Source organism: Arachis stenosperma, chromosome 5 (assembly GCF_014773155.1).
Source record: "Arachis stenosperma cultivar V10309 chromosome 5, arast.V10309.gnm1.PFL2, whole genome shotgun sequence".
NCBI classification, from domain to species: Eukaryota; Viridiplantae; Streptophyta; class Magnoliopsida; order Fabales; family Fabaceae; genus Arachis; species Arachis stenosperma.
The window spans coordinates 27,845,780-27,861,128 of record NC_080381.1 but is presented as its reverse complement, the minus strand read 5'-3'; positions in this window follow the sequence as shown (position 1 = coordinate 27,861,128).

Here is a 15,349-nt window from a genome sequence, read left to right as displayed (position 1 = left end):
AAAACGCGGACACAATACTCAAAAATACTCCAGAAACCAATGGAGACAAAAATTCATCAAATCCAGGAATAATAGAAGCACTTCAAAATTGATTGGAGCAACTCGAAAAAGAAGCCCAACATCAACGTGAAAAGGAAGAAGATCTACGCCGGGAAATAAGGCGGCGCAGAGAACTAGAAGATAAGCTTGTAAAACTTGAAGCCGATCTTAAAACTAAAGCTACTCGATCATCCGCAGAAGATAGCTCTCAGAAAGATCAAGACCCATTCACCAGAGAAATTATGAAGACCAAAATTCCAAAAGATTTCAAGCTTCCGGATATGACTCTATATGACGGCACCTTGGACCCCAACCATCATCTCAGCAACTTCAGAAGTAGAATGTACCTCACAGATGCCTCAGATGCAGTCCGCTGCAAAGCCTTTCCAACAACTCTAACCAAGACAGCCATCAAATGGTTCGACAACCTACCTCCGAAATCCATCTCGAGTTTCGACGACCTGGCCAAGAAGTTCCTGGCCCGATTCTCCATACAAAAGGACAAAGCCAAACATGCGCCTAGCCTCCTAGGGATTAAACAAGGAGATCGGGAGAGCCTTCGCAACTACATGGAAAGATTCAACAAAACATGCATGGACATACAAAGTCTACCAACAGAGGCTGCCATTATGGGCCTTATAAATGGCCTACGAGAAGGGCCATTTAGCCAATCTATATCAAAGAGATATCCTACATCCTTAGACGAAGTACAAGAACGGGCACAAAAATACATCAACATGGAGGAAAACTCTCGACTTGTCGAAGCCTCAAGGTTCGGCTCTACCTACCGAGATAAAGAATCCAAGAAAAAGGAAGATCGCTCCGGAGAAAAAATAAAAAAATATCATAACTATACTCCTCTTAGGGTATCCTTGGTAGATGTTTACAAAGAAGTCTGCCATACAGAGAAAATTCCTCCAGCTCGGCCACTTAAAGGCAAAAGAGGAGGAGGAAATCGGAATGAATACTGTGAGTATCACCGACTTCGAGGGCATTCCACCAACGAATGCTTCGACTTGAAAAACGTCATAGAAAAACTAGTAAGAGAAGGAAAGCTAGATCGATTTTTGGCCAATCGGGATGACGAACCAAGAAAAAGAAGAAGGGATGAAGATGTTGGACGATCTGAACGATCACCTCGCACACCGGAAAGACATGTTCACGTAATACACGGCGGATTTCCCGGAGGAGGAATCTTCAAATCATCACGAAAGCGACACCTCAAAGAAGTATACCACGTCGAAGGAAAAAAGGAAGTCCCGGATATCCCAGCAATCACGTTTACCAAGGAAGACGCATCCGGAATTATCTCGGGACACGACGACCCCATGGTCATTACGATCATACTGGCAAACGCCAACCTTCACCGTACATTAATTGACCAGGGAAGCTCTGCAGACATCTTATTCAAAGCTGCCTTCGACAAACTCGGTCTAGATGAAAAAGAGCTAAGAGCATACCCAAACAGCCTGTTCGGACTAGGAGATGCCCCAGTTCAACCGCTGGGATACGTATCGCTGCATACAACCTTCGGAAAGGGGAACCAGTCCCGAACACTCAAGATAGATTACATCATGGTCGACGTAAGCTCAGCCTACAATGCCTTAATAGGTCGGACAACGTTAAATCAACTCGAAGCAATAGTTTCAACCCCATATCTATGTATGAAATTCCCAACTGCGGAAGGGATAGCTACGATAAAGGCAGATCAAAAAATGGCACGTCGCTGTTACAACGAAAGCCTAAACCTCCGAGGTGAAGGAGGAGAGTTTCACACAATCGAGCTGGGTGGAGTTCAGAGGCGAGAAGAATTCCGACCACAACCCGAAGGAGAAATAGAAAGAATCCAGATCGGAGACACCTCGGATAAAACAACTAATATTGGCACAATCCTGAAAGGAGACATGATGAGCGGATAATTTATACGCTTTTTGGCATTGTTTTTAGTATGTTTTTAGTATGTTTTAGTTAGTTTTTAGTATATTTTTATTAGTTTTTAATTAAAATTCACTTTTCTGGACTTTACTATGAGTTTGTGTGTTTTTCTGTGATTTCAGGTATTTTCTGACTGAAATTGAGGGACCTGAGCAAGAATCTGATTCAGAGACTGGAAAGGACTGCAGATGCTGTTGGATTCTGACCTCCCTGCACTAGAAGTTGATTTTCTGGAGCTACAGAAGCCCAATTGGCGCGCTCTCAACGGCGTTGGAAAGTAGACATCCTGGGCTTTCCAGCAATGTATAATAGTTCATACTTTGCCCAAGATTTGATGGCCCAAACCGGCGTTCCAAATCAGCTCAAGAATGCCCGGCGTTAAACGCCGGAACTGGCACAAGAATGGGAGTTAAACGCCCAAACTGGCACAAAAGCTGGCGTTTAACTCCAAGAAGAGTCTCTACATGAAAATGCTTCAATGCTCAGCCCAAGCACACACCAAGTGGGCCCGGAAGTGGATTTTTATGTCATTTACTCATTTCTGTAAACCCTAGGCTACTAGTTCTTTATAAATAAGACCTTTTGCTATTGTATTTTTCATCCTTGGATCTTTGATCATCTTTAGATCTTTGAATCTTTGGATCCTTGATCATTTTGAGTCTTTTGATCATGTATTGGGAGGCTGGCCATTCGACCATGCCTAGACCTTGTTCTTATGTATTTTCAACGGTGGAGTTTCTACACACCATAGATTAAGGTGTGGAGCTCTGCTGTACCTCGAGTATTAATGCAATTACTATTGTTCTTCTATTCAATTCAGCTTGTTCTTATTCCAAGATATTCATTTGCACTTAAGAACTTGATGAATGTGATGATTATGTGACGCTCATCATCATTCTCACTTATGAACGCGTGCCTGACAACCACTCCCGTTCTATAAGCAAACAAGGCTTGAATGTTTATCTCTTGGATTCTTTAATCGGAATCTTTGTGGTATAAGCTAGAATTGATGGTGGCATTTCAGAGAATCCGGAAGGTCTAAACTTTGTCTGTGGTATTCTGAGTAGGATTCAATGATTGAATGACTGTGACGAGCTTCAAACTCCTGAAGGCTGGGCGTTAGTGACAGACGCAAAAGAATCAATGGATTCTATTCCAACCTGATTGAGAACCGACAGATGATTAGCCGTGCCGTGACAGGGTGCGTTGAACATTTTCACTGAGAGGACGGGACTGTAGCCACTGACAACGGTGATGCCCAACATACAGCTTGCCATGGAAAGGAGTAAGAAGGATTGGATGAAGACAGTAGGAAAGCAGAGAGACGGAAGGGACAAAGCATCTCCATTCGCTTATCTGAAATTCTCACCAATGAATTACATAAGTATCCTGATGAGCGGATAATTTATACGCTTTTTGGCATTGTTTTCATATAGTTTTTAGGATGATTAAGCTACTTTTAGGGATGTTTTCATTAGTTTTTATGTTAAATTCACATTTCTGGACTTTACTATGAGTTTGTGTGTTTTTCTGTGATTTCAGGTAAATTCTGACTGAAATTGAGGGATTTGAGCAAAACTCTGAAAAAGGCTGACAAAAGGACTGCTGATGCTGTTGGATTCTGACCTCCCTGCACTCGAAATGGATTTTCTGGAGCTACAGACCTCCAAATGGCGCGCTCTCAACGGCGTTGGAAAGTAGACATCCAGGGCTTTCCAGAAATATATAATAGTCCATACTTTATTCGAAGAATGACGACGTAACTTGGCGTTGAACGCCAAGTACACGCTGCTGTCTGGAGTTAAACGCCAGAAAAACGTCATGATCCGGAGTTGAACGCCCAAAACACATCATAACTCGAAATTCAACTCCAAGAGAAGCCTCAGCTCGTGGATAGATCAAGCTCAGCCCAAGCACACATCAAGTGGGCCCCGGAAGTGGATTTATGCATCAATTACTTACTCATGTAAACCCTAGTAGCTAGTCTAGTATATATAGGACATTTATCTATTGTATTAGACATCTTTGGTCTCAGTTTTGTTTTATTCTTCATCCTAAGAGACTATTGATCACGTTTTAGGGGGCTGGCCATTCGGCCATGCCTGAACCTTCTGCTTATGTATTTTCAACGGTGGAGTTTCTGCACACCATAGATTAAGGGTGTGGAGCTCTGCTGTACCTCAAGTATTAATGAAGTTCTATTATCTTTTATTCGGTCTCTATCTTATTCTTATTCCAAGATATTCATTCGTACCCAAGAACATGATGAATGTGATGAGTTAGATAACCCTCATCATCATTCTCACTGATGAACGCGCGTGATTGACAACCACTTCCGTTCTACATGCAACAGAGCTTGAATGTGTATCTCTTAGATTCCCCAACAGAATCTTCGTGGTATAAGCTAGATAGATGGCGGCATTTATGAGGATCCGGAAAGTCCAACCTTGTCTGTGGTGTTCCGAGTAGGATCCTGGGAATCCGGAAAGTCTCACCTTGTCTGTGGTATTCCGAGTAGGATTCCGGTAATGAATGACTGTGACGTGCTTCAAACTTGTAACCTGCTGGGCGTTAGTGACAGACGCAAAAGAGGGATTCTATTCCAGTAGGAGCGGGAACCAACCGGTGATTAGCCGTACTGTGACAGAGTACGTGAGCATTAGTTTTCACTACGAGGATGGGATGTAGCCATCAGCCATGGGTGATGCCTCCAGACTGGTTAGCTGTGCGAGTGACAGCCGCATAGGATATTTCCCCGAGAGGATTGAAAGTAGCCACAGCTGATAGTGAACCCCTAAACAAAGCTTGCCATGGAAAGGAGTAAGAAGAATTGAGTAGAAGCAGTAGGAGAGCAGGCGTCCTTGAGTCATACAGCATCTTCATATACTTAACTGATACCTCTACTAATGAATCTGCATAAGTATTTCTGTCCCTTTTTATTATATCATCTATTTTCTTATTTTATTATTAATTTTTGAAACCCATAACAATTTAATCTGCCTGACTGAGATTTACAAGGTGACCATAGCTTGCTTCATATCAACAATCTCTGTGGATTCGACCCTTACTCACGTAAGGTTATTACTTGGACGACCCAGTACACTTGCTGGTTAGTTGAACGAAGTTGTGAATTCAAGTAAAGAAAATAAACAGTGCCCTAAGAGTAAACATCATACTAAAGCTCAAAAGATAGTAATCACAATTTCGTCCACCAAGTTTTTGGCGCCGTTGCCGGGGATTGTTCGAGTATGGACAACTGACGGTTCATCTTGTTGCTCAGATTAGGTACTTTTCTTTTCAAAAATCTTTTTCAAAAATTTTTTCTTTTATTTTTTTTTCGTTTTTCAAAACTTTATTTTCGAAAAAAATTAAATAAAAAATCCAAAAAAATTAGAAAATCATAAAAACTAAAAATATTTTGTGTTTCTTGTTTGAATCTTGTGTTAATTTTTAAGTTTGGTGTCAATTGCATGCTTTTAAAATTTTTCTTGCATTTTTTCGAAAAATCCATGCATTCATAGTGTTCTTCATGATCTTCAAGTTGTTCTTAATAAGTCCTCTTGTTTGATCTTGATGATTTCTTGTTTTGTGTCTTTTCTTGTTTTTCATGTGCATTTTTGCATTCATATTTTCCATGCATTAAAGATTTCTAAGTTTGGTGTCTTGCATGTTTTCTTTGCATCAAAAATTTTTCAAAATTATGTTCTTGATGTTCATCATGATCTTCAAAGTGTTCTTGGTGTTCATCTTGACATTCATAGCATTCTTGCATGCATCTTGTGTCTTGATCCAAAATTTTCATGTTTTGGGTCATTTTTGTGTTTTTCTTTAAAAATTTAAAAATCAAAAATATCTTTTCCTTAATTCCCTCCAAAATTTCGAAATTTTGGGATTGACTTGGTCAAAAATTTTCAAAATTAGTTGTTTCTTACAAGTCAAGTCAAAATTTCAAAATTTTAAAAATCTTATCTTTTCAAAATCTTTTTCAAAAATCATATCTTTTTCAATTTTTTTTCTATTTTTTGAAAATTTCAAAAATCTTTTTCAAATTATTTTCAAAATCTTTTTCTTATCTTTATATGTAATTTTCGAAAATTCACTAATAATTAATGTGATTGGTTCAAAAATTTGAAGTTTGTTACTTTCTTGTTAAGAAAGGTTCAATCTTTAAGTTCTAGAATCTTGTCTTGTAGTTTCTTGTTAGTGAAGTAAATAATTTCAAAATTTTTTTTGAATTAAATCTTTTTATCTTTTATTTTATCTTTTTCAAAAATTTTATCTTTTTCAAAATTTGATTTCAAAAATATCTTATCTAACTTACTATCTTCTTATCTTTTTCAAATTTGATTTCAAATCTTTTTCAATCAACTAACTAACTCCTTGTTTGTTTCTTATCTTTTTCAAAACCACCTAACTACTTTTACCTCTTCTATTTTCGAAAATATCTCTCTCTTTTTCAAAAATTCTTTTTAATTAATTAATTGTTTCATGTTTTAATTTTAATTACATCTTATCTCTAATTTTCGAAAATCACTAACTCTTTTTCAAAATTATTTTCGAAATCTCTCTTCTCTTTTCTTCTTCTATTTAATTATTTAATTACTATCACTTCTCTTCACCTATCTTCATCCATGAATCCGAATCCATTCTTCTTTCTTCTACCCCTTCTTTTTCTACTAACATAAAGGAATCTCTATACTGTGACATAGAAGGTTCTTTTTTCTTTTCTTGTTTTCTTCTCTTTCATATGAGCAGGAACAAGGATAAAGGCACTCTTGTTGAAATTGATCCAGAACCTGAAAGGACTCTGAAGAGAAAATTAAGAGAAGCTAAAGTACAACAATCCAGAAGAGACCTTCTAGAAAATTTCGAACAAGAGAAGGAGATGGCCGAAAATAATAATAATAATGCAAGAAGAATGCTTGGTGACTTCACAAAGCCAACATCCAAATTTGATGGAAGAAGCATCTCCATTCCTGCCATTGGAGCCAATAACTTTGAGCTTAAGCCTCAACTAGTTGCTTTAATGCAACAAAACTGCAAGTTTTATGGACTTCCATCTGAAGATCCTTATCAGTTTTTAACTGAGTTCTTGCAGATCTGTGAGACTGTAAAGACGAATGGAGTTGATCCTGAAGTCTACAGACTCATGCTTTTCCCTTTTGCTATAAGAGACAGAGCTAGAATATGGTTGGATTCACAACCCAAGGATAGTCTAGACTCATGGGATAAGCTGGTCACTGCCTTCTTGGATAAATTCTTTCCTCCTCAAAAGCTGAGCAAGCTGAGAGTGGATGTTCAAACCTTAAACAAAAAGATGGTGAATCCCTCTATGAAGCTTGGGAAAGATACAAGCAGCTGACCAAGAGATGTCCATCTGACATGTTTTCAGAATGGACCATATTAGATATATTCTATTACGGTCTCTCTGAATTTTCGAAAATGTCATTGGACCATTCTGCAGGTGGATCTATTCACCTAAAGAAAACGCCTGAAGAGGCTCAAGAACTCATTGACATGGTTGCAAACAACCAGTTCATGTATACTTCTGAAAGGAATTCCGTGAGTAATGGGGTACCTCAGAAGAAAGGAGTTCTTGAAATTGATGCTCTGAATGCCATACTGGCTCAGAACAAAATGTTGACACAACAGGTCAACATAATCTCTCAAAATCTGAATGGATTGCAACATGCATCCAACAGCACTAGAGAGGTAGCTTCTGAAGAAGCTTATGATCCTGAAAACCCTGCCATGGCAGAGGTTAATTACTTAGGTGAACCTTATGGAAACACCTATAACTCATCATGGAGAAATCATCCAAATTTCTCCTGGAAGGATCAACAAAAACCTCAACAAGGTTTTAACAATGGTGGACGTACTAGGCTGAATAATAGCAAGCCATATCCATCATCTTCTCAGCAACAGATAGAGAATTCTGAACAAAACACCTCTAATTTAGCCAATATAGTCTCTGATCTGTCAAAGGCCACTTTTAGTTTCATGAATGAAACAAGATCCTCCATTAGAAATCTGGAGGCACAAGTGGGCCAGCTGAGTAAGAAAGTTATTGAAACTCCTCCCAGTATTCTCCCAAGCAATACAGAAGAAAATCCAAAAGGAGAGTGCAAGGCCATTGATTTAATCAAAGTGGCCGAATACACTAGGGAGGAGGAGGACGAAAATCCTAGTGAGGAAGACCTCCTGGGACGTCCCTCAAGCAAGAAGGAGTTTCCTATTAAGGATCCAAAGGAATCTGAGGCTCATACAGAGACCATAGAGATTCCATTGAACCTCCTTCTGCCATTCATGAGCTCTGAAGACTATTCATCCTCAGAAGAGGATGAAGATGTAACTGGAGAGCAAGTTGCTCAATACTTAGGAGCTATCATGAAGCTGAATGCCAAATTGTTTGGTAATGAGACTTGGGAAAGTGAACCACCCTTGCTCATTAGTGAACTAGATACTTGGATTCAGAGAACTCTACCTCAAAAGAAACAAGATCCTGGCAAGTTTCTAATACCTTGTACCATAGGCACCATGAGCTTTGAAAAAGCTCTATGTGATCTGGGGTCAGGGATAAACCTTATGCCACTCTCTGTAATGGAGAAGCTGGGGATCATTGAGGTACAACCTGCCTTGTTCTCATTACAACTGGCAGACAAGTCAGTGAGACAAGCTTATGGATTAGTAGAGGACGTGCTAGTGAAGGTTGAAGGCCTTTATATCCCTGCTGATTTCATAATCCTAGACACTAGGAAGGAAGATGATGAATGCATCATCCTAGGAAGACCTTTCCTAGCCACAGCAGGAGCTGTGATAGATGTCAACAGAGGTGAGTTAGTCCTACAATTGAATGGGGACTACCTTGTGTTTAAGGCACATGGCCATCCCTCTGTGACAAAAGAGAGTAAGCATGAAGAGCTTCTCTCAGTTCAAGGTCAAGAAGAGCCCACACAGTCAACTCTAAGTTTGGTGTTGTGAAGCCACAACCAAACTCTAAGTTTGGTGTTCAAACCCCATATCCAAACTCTAAGTTTGGTGTTGGGAATACCACACTTAAATTGACCTGATCACCTTGTGGTTCCATGAGAGCCACTGTCAAGCTATTGACATTAAAGAAGCGCTTGTTGGGAGGCAACCCAATTTTATTTATCTAATTTTATTTTATTTTGTTTCTTTGTTATTTTTGTGTTTAATTAGGTACATGATCATGAGGAGTCACGAAAAAAATCAAAAAAATTAAAAACAGAGTCAAAAACAGAAGAAAAAAATTTTTCACCCTGGAGGACGCACGGGCTGGCGTTCAACGCCCAGAAGGTGCATCTGGCCGGCGTTCAACGCCAGAACAGAGCATCATTCTGGCGTTGAACGCCCAAAACAAGCAACAACCTGGCGTTAAACGCCAGGATGGTGCACGAAGAGGACAACCTGGCGCTGAACGCCAGAAACAAGCATGAAACTGGCGTTCAACGCCAGAAACATGCATTACATGGGCGTTGAACGCCCAGAACATGCACCAATGGGCGTTTGAACGCCAGAATGTTGCATGAAGGCATGTTACATGCCTATATGGTGAAGGAATGGTATTTGTTTTCACCTCAGGATCTGTGGACCCCACAGGATCCCCACCTACCACATTCCTTTTAATCCTAATCACACTCTCCTAATCCAAATCTCATTCTCAATATCACACTTCCCAACACCCTTCACCAATCACCTCAATTCCTCTTCCCAATTACCCCATTCACCATTCACATCAACCTCCTCTTCCCCATAAACCCCACCTACCCTCATAAAATTCAAATTCACTTTCCCACCCATTCCCACCCAAAATGGCCGAACCTATACCCTCACCTCTCCCTATAAATACCCTCCCATTCTCCATCATTTTCACACAACACAAACACTCCTTCTCCCATATAGCCGAAACCCCTCCCTCCCTCTCTACCATATTCTCTTCTTCTTCTTCTACTCTTCTTTTCCTTCTTGCTCGAGGACGAGCAAATTCTAAGTTTGGTGTGGTAAAAGCATAAGCTTTTTTTGTTTTTCCATTACCAATGGCACCTAAGGCCGGAGTTTCCTCAAGAAAAGGGAAAGGGAAAGCAAAAGCTTCCACCTCCGAGTCATGGGAAAGGGAGAGATTCATCTCCAAGAGCCATCAAGACCACTTCTATGATGTTGTGGCAAAGAAGAAGGTGATCCCTGAGGTCCCTTTCAAGCTCAAGAAGAATGAGTATCCGGAGATCCGACATGAGATTCAAAGAAGAGGGTGGGAAGTCATAACCAACCCCATGCAACAAGTCGGAACATTGATGGTTCAAGAGTTCTATGCCAATGCATGGATCACTAGGAACCATGACCAAATTATGAACCCAAGCCCAAAGAATTATCTCACAATGGTTAGGGGGAAATACTTGGATTTCAGTCCGGAAAATGCGAGGTTGGCGTTTCACTTACCCATGATGCAAGGTGATGAACGCCCCTACACAAGAAGGGTCAACTTTAATCAAAGGTTGGACCAAGTGGTGCGCGAAATTGTGAACAATACTTTTTCACAACTCAAATAATCCCCGGTAATGGCTCCAAGAACTTGGTGGCTCAATACCATGGCATTACACAACTTCGCACAACTAACCAGCAAGTGCACTGGGTCGTCCAAGTAATAAACCTTACGTGAGTAAGGGTCGATCCCACGGAGATTGTTAGCATTGAAGCAAGCTATGGTCATCTTGTAAATCTTAGTCAGGCAAACTCAAATATATATGATGATGAACGAAAATAACATAGAAGATAAGGATAGTGATACTTATGTATATCATTGGTGTAAGAGCTTCAGACAAGTGTATGAAGATGCCTTCCCTTCCGTCTCTCTGCTTTCCTAATGCCTTCATCCAATCCTTTCTTACTCCTTTCCATGGCAAGCTCGTGTAAGGTTTCACTGTTGTCAGCAGCTACCTCCCATCCGCGCAGTGAAAGCTAATGCACACACTCTGTCACAGTGCTGCCAATCACCGGTTTGGTTCCCTCCCCTACCGGAATAGAATAACTCTTTTGCGTCTGTCACTAACGCCCAGTAGGTTACAGGTTTTGAAGCACGTCACAGTCATTCAATCATTGAATCCTACTCAGAATACCACAGACAAGGTTAGACCTTCCGGATTCTCTTGAATGCCGCCATCAGGTCCTGCCTATACCACGAAGATTCCGAAGAATCCAAGAGATATTCACTAAGCCTCAGATGCTTGTAGAACAAGAATGGTTGTCAGTCACCTTGTTCATGGGTGAGAATGGTGATGGGCGTCAATCATCACCTTCATCATGTGAAGAACAAGTGATATCTTGGATAAGAACAAGCGGAATTGAATGGAAGAACAATAGTAATTGCATTAATACTCGAGGTACAGCAGAGCTCCACACCTTAATCTATGGTGTGTAGAAACTCCACCGTTGAAAATACATAAGCATAAGGTCTAGGCATGGCCGAATGGCCAGCCTCCCAATGATCTAAGATAGCATAAAACTCAAAGATAGCTACCAAGATGTGTGTCAAATACAATAGTAAAAGGTCCTACTTATAGAAAACTAGTACATAGATGGGTAAATGACATAAAAATCCACTTCCGGGCCCACTTGGTGTGCTTGGGCTGAGCAATGAAGAAATTTCGTGTAGAGACTCTCCTTGGAGTTAAACGCCAGCTTAGTGCCAGTTTGGGCGTTTAACTCCCAATTAGGTGCCAGTTCCAGCGTTTAACGCTGGGATTTCTTGAGGTGACTTTGAACGCCGGTTTGGGCCATCAAATCTTGGGCAAAGTATGGACTATCATATATTGCTGGAAAGCCCAGGATGTCTACTTTCCAACGCCGTTGAGAGCGCGCCAATTGGGCTTCTGTAGCTCCAGAAAATCCGCTTCGAGTGCAGGGAGGTCAGAATCCAACAGCATCTGCAGTCCTTTTGAGTCTCTGGATCAGATTTTTGCTCAGGTCCCTCAATTTCAGCCAGAAAATACCTGAAATCACAGAAAAACACACAAACTCATAGTAAAGTCCAGACAAGTGAATTTTAACTAAAAACTAATAAAAATATACTAAAACTAACTAGATCATATCAAAAACATACTAAAACAATGCCAAAAAGTATACAAATCATCCGCTCATCACAACACCAAACTTAAATTGTTGCTTGTCCCCAAGCAACTGAAAATCAAATAAGATAAAGGAAGAGAATATGCAATGAATTCCAAAAACATCTGTGAAGATCAGTATTAATTAGATGAGCGGGGCTTTTAACTTTTTTGCCTCTGAACAGTTTTGGCATCTCAATCTATCCTTTGAAATTCAGAATGGTTGGCTTCTTTAGGAACTTAGAATCCAGATAGTGTTAATGATTCTCCTAGTAAAGTATGATGATTCTTGAACATAGCTATTTATTGAGTCTTGGCTGTGGCCCAAAGCACTCTGTCTTTCCAGTATTACCACCGGATACATACATGCCACAGACACATAATTGGGTGAACCTTTTCAGATTGTGACTTAGCTTTGCTAAAGTCCCCAATTAGAGGTGTCCAGGGTTCTTAAGCACACTCTTATTTGCCTTGGATCACAACTCTTATTTTTTTTCGTTTTCTTTTTTTTTTTCTCTCTTTTTTTTTCGGTTTTTTTTTTTTTTTTTTTTTGAATAGCAATGCTTTTCTTGCTTCAAGAATCATTTTATTGATTTTTCAGATCCTCAATAACATGTCTCCTTTTTCATCATTCTTTCAAGAGCCAACATTCATGAACCACAAATTCAAGATACATATGCACTGTTTAAGCATACATTCAGAGAACAAAAATATTGCCACCACATCAAAATAATTAAACTATTATAAAATTCAAAATTCATGCAATTCTTCCTTTTTCAATTAAGCACATTTTTATTCAAGAAAGGTGATGGATTCATAGGACATTCATAACTTTAAGGCATAGACACTAAGACACTAATGATCATAAGACACAAGTATGGATAACATAAAGCACTAAAATTCGAAAAACAAAGGAATAAAGAACAAGGAAATCAAGGAATGGGTCCACCTCAGTGATGGCGGCTCTTCCTTGCTTTTGAAGGTCCTATGGAGTGCTTGAGCTCCTCAATGTCTCTTCCTTGCCTTTGTTGCTCCTCTCTCATGATTCTTTGTTCTTCTCTAATTTCATGGAGGAGAATGGAGTGTTCTTGGTGCTCCACCCTTAGTTGTCCCATATTGGAACTCAACTCTCCTAGGGAGGTGTTTAGTTGCCCTCAATAGTCTTGTGGAGGAAAATTCATCCCTTGAGGAATCTCAGGGATCTCATGATGAGAGGGGTCTCTTGTGTGCTCTATCCTTTTCTTGGTAATGGGCTTATCCTCATCAATGGTGATGTCTCCCTCTATGTCAACTCCAACTGAATAACAGAGGTGACAAATGAGGTGAGGAAAGGCTAACCTTGCCAAAGTGGAGGTCTTGTCCGCCACCTTGTAGAGTTCTTGGGCTATAACCTCATGAACTTCTATTTCTTCTCCAATCATGATGCTATGGATCATGATGGCCCGGTCTATGGTAACTTCGGACCGGTTGCTAGTGGGAATGATTGAGCGTTGTATGAACTCTAACCATCCTCTAGCCACGGGCTTGAGGTCATGCCTTCTCAATTGAACCGGCTTTCCTCTTGAATCTTGCTTCCATTGTGCGCCCTCTTCACATATGACTGTGAGGACTTGGTCCAACCTTTGATCAAAGTTGACCCTTCTAGTGTAAGGATGCTCATCTCCTTGCATCATAGGCAAGTTGAACGCCACCCTCACACTTTCCGGACTAAAATCCAAGTATTTCCCCCGAACCATAGTAAGATAATTCTTTGGATCCGGGTTCACACTTTGGTCATGGTTCTTGGTGATCCATGCATTGGCATAGAACTCTTGAACCATCAAGATTCCGACTTGTTGAATGGGGTTGGTAAGTACTTCCCAACCTCTTCTTCGGATCTCATGGCGGATCTCCGGATATTCACCCTTTTTGAGTGAAAAGGGGACTTCGGGGATCACCTTCTTCAAGGCCACAACTTCATAGAAGTGGTCTTGATGCACCCTTGAGAGAAATCTATCCATCTCCCATGACTCGGAGGTGGAAGCCTTTGCCTTCCCTTTCCTCTTTCTAGAGGTTTCTCCGGCCTTGGATGCCATAAATGGTTATGAAAAAGCAACGCTTTTACCACACCAACTTAAAATGTTTGCTCGTCCTCGAGCAAAAGAAGAAAGAAGAGAGTAGAAGAAAGAAGAAAGAGGAAAGAGGGAGATGGTAGTGTGTTCGGCCAAGAAGGGAAGAAAGTGTGTTTAGGTTGTGGAAAATGAAGGGGTAAAGAGGGGTTTATATAGGAAAGAGGAGGATGAGGGTTCGGCCATTTGAGGGTGGGTTTGGGAGGGAAAGTGGTTTGAATTTGAAGGGTGAGGTTGGTGGGGATTTTATGAAGGATGGATGTGAGTGGTGAAGAGAAAGATGGGATTTGATAGGTGAGGGGTTTTTGGGGAAGAGGTGTTGAGGTGATTGGTGAATGGGGGAAGAAGAGAGAGAGTGATGGTAGGGTCCTGTGGGGTCCACAGATCCTGTAGTGTCAAGGGAAAAAGGCATCCTTGCACCAAATGGCATCAAAATCTACGTTTTGAGCCTTTTCTGGCGTTAACGCCGGCTGGTGCCCATTCCTGGCGTTTAACGCCAGGTTTTTACCCTTTACTGGCGTTTAACGCCAGTTTGTGCCCCTTTCTGGCGTTAAACGCCCAGAATGGTGCCAGACTGGGCGTTAAACGCCCAACAGCTAGCATTACTGGCGTTTGAACGCCAGCTTCTTCTTCTCCAGGGTGTGCTGTTTTCTTCCTGTTTTTCATTTGTTTTTGCTTTTTTCATTGTTTTTGTGACTTCTTATGATCATCAACCTACAAAAAAGATAAAATAACAAAAGAAAATAATTAATTATAAAACATTGGGTTGCCTCCCAACAAGCGCTTCTTTACTGTCATTAGCTTGACAGAGGACTCTCATGGAGCCTCAGAGTTGTTCAGAACCGTGTTGGGACCTCCCAACACCAAACTTAGAGTTTGAATGTGGGGGTTCAACACCAAACTTAGAGTTTGGTTGTGGCCTCCCAACACCAAACTTAGAGTTTGACTGTGGGGGCTCTGCTTGGCTCTGTTTGAGAGAAGCTCTTCATGCTTCTTTCCATGGTGACAGAGGGATATCCTTGGGCCTTAAACACCAAGGATTCTTCATTCACTTGAATGATCAACTCTCCTCTATCAACATCAATCACAGCCTTTGCTGTGGCTAGAAAGGGTCTGCCAAGGATGATGGATTCATCCATGCACTTC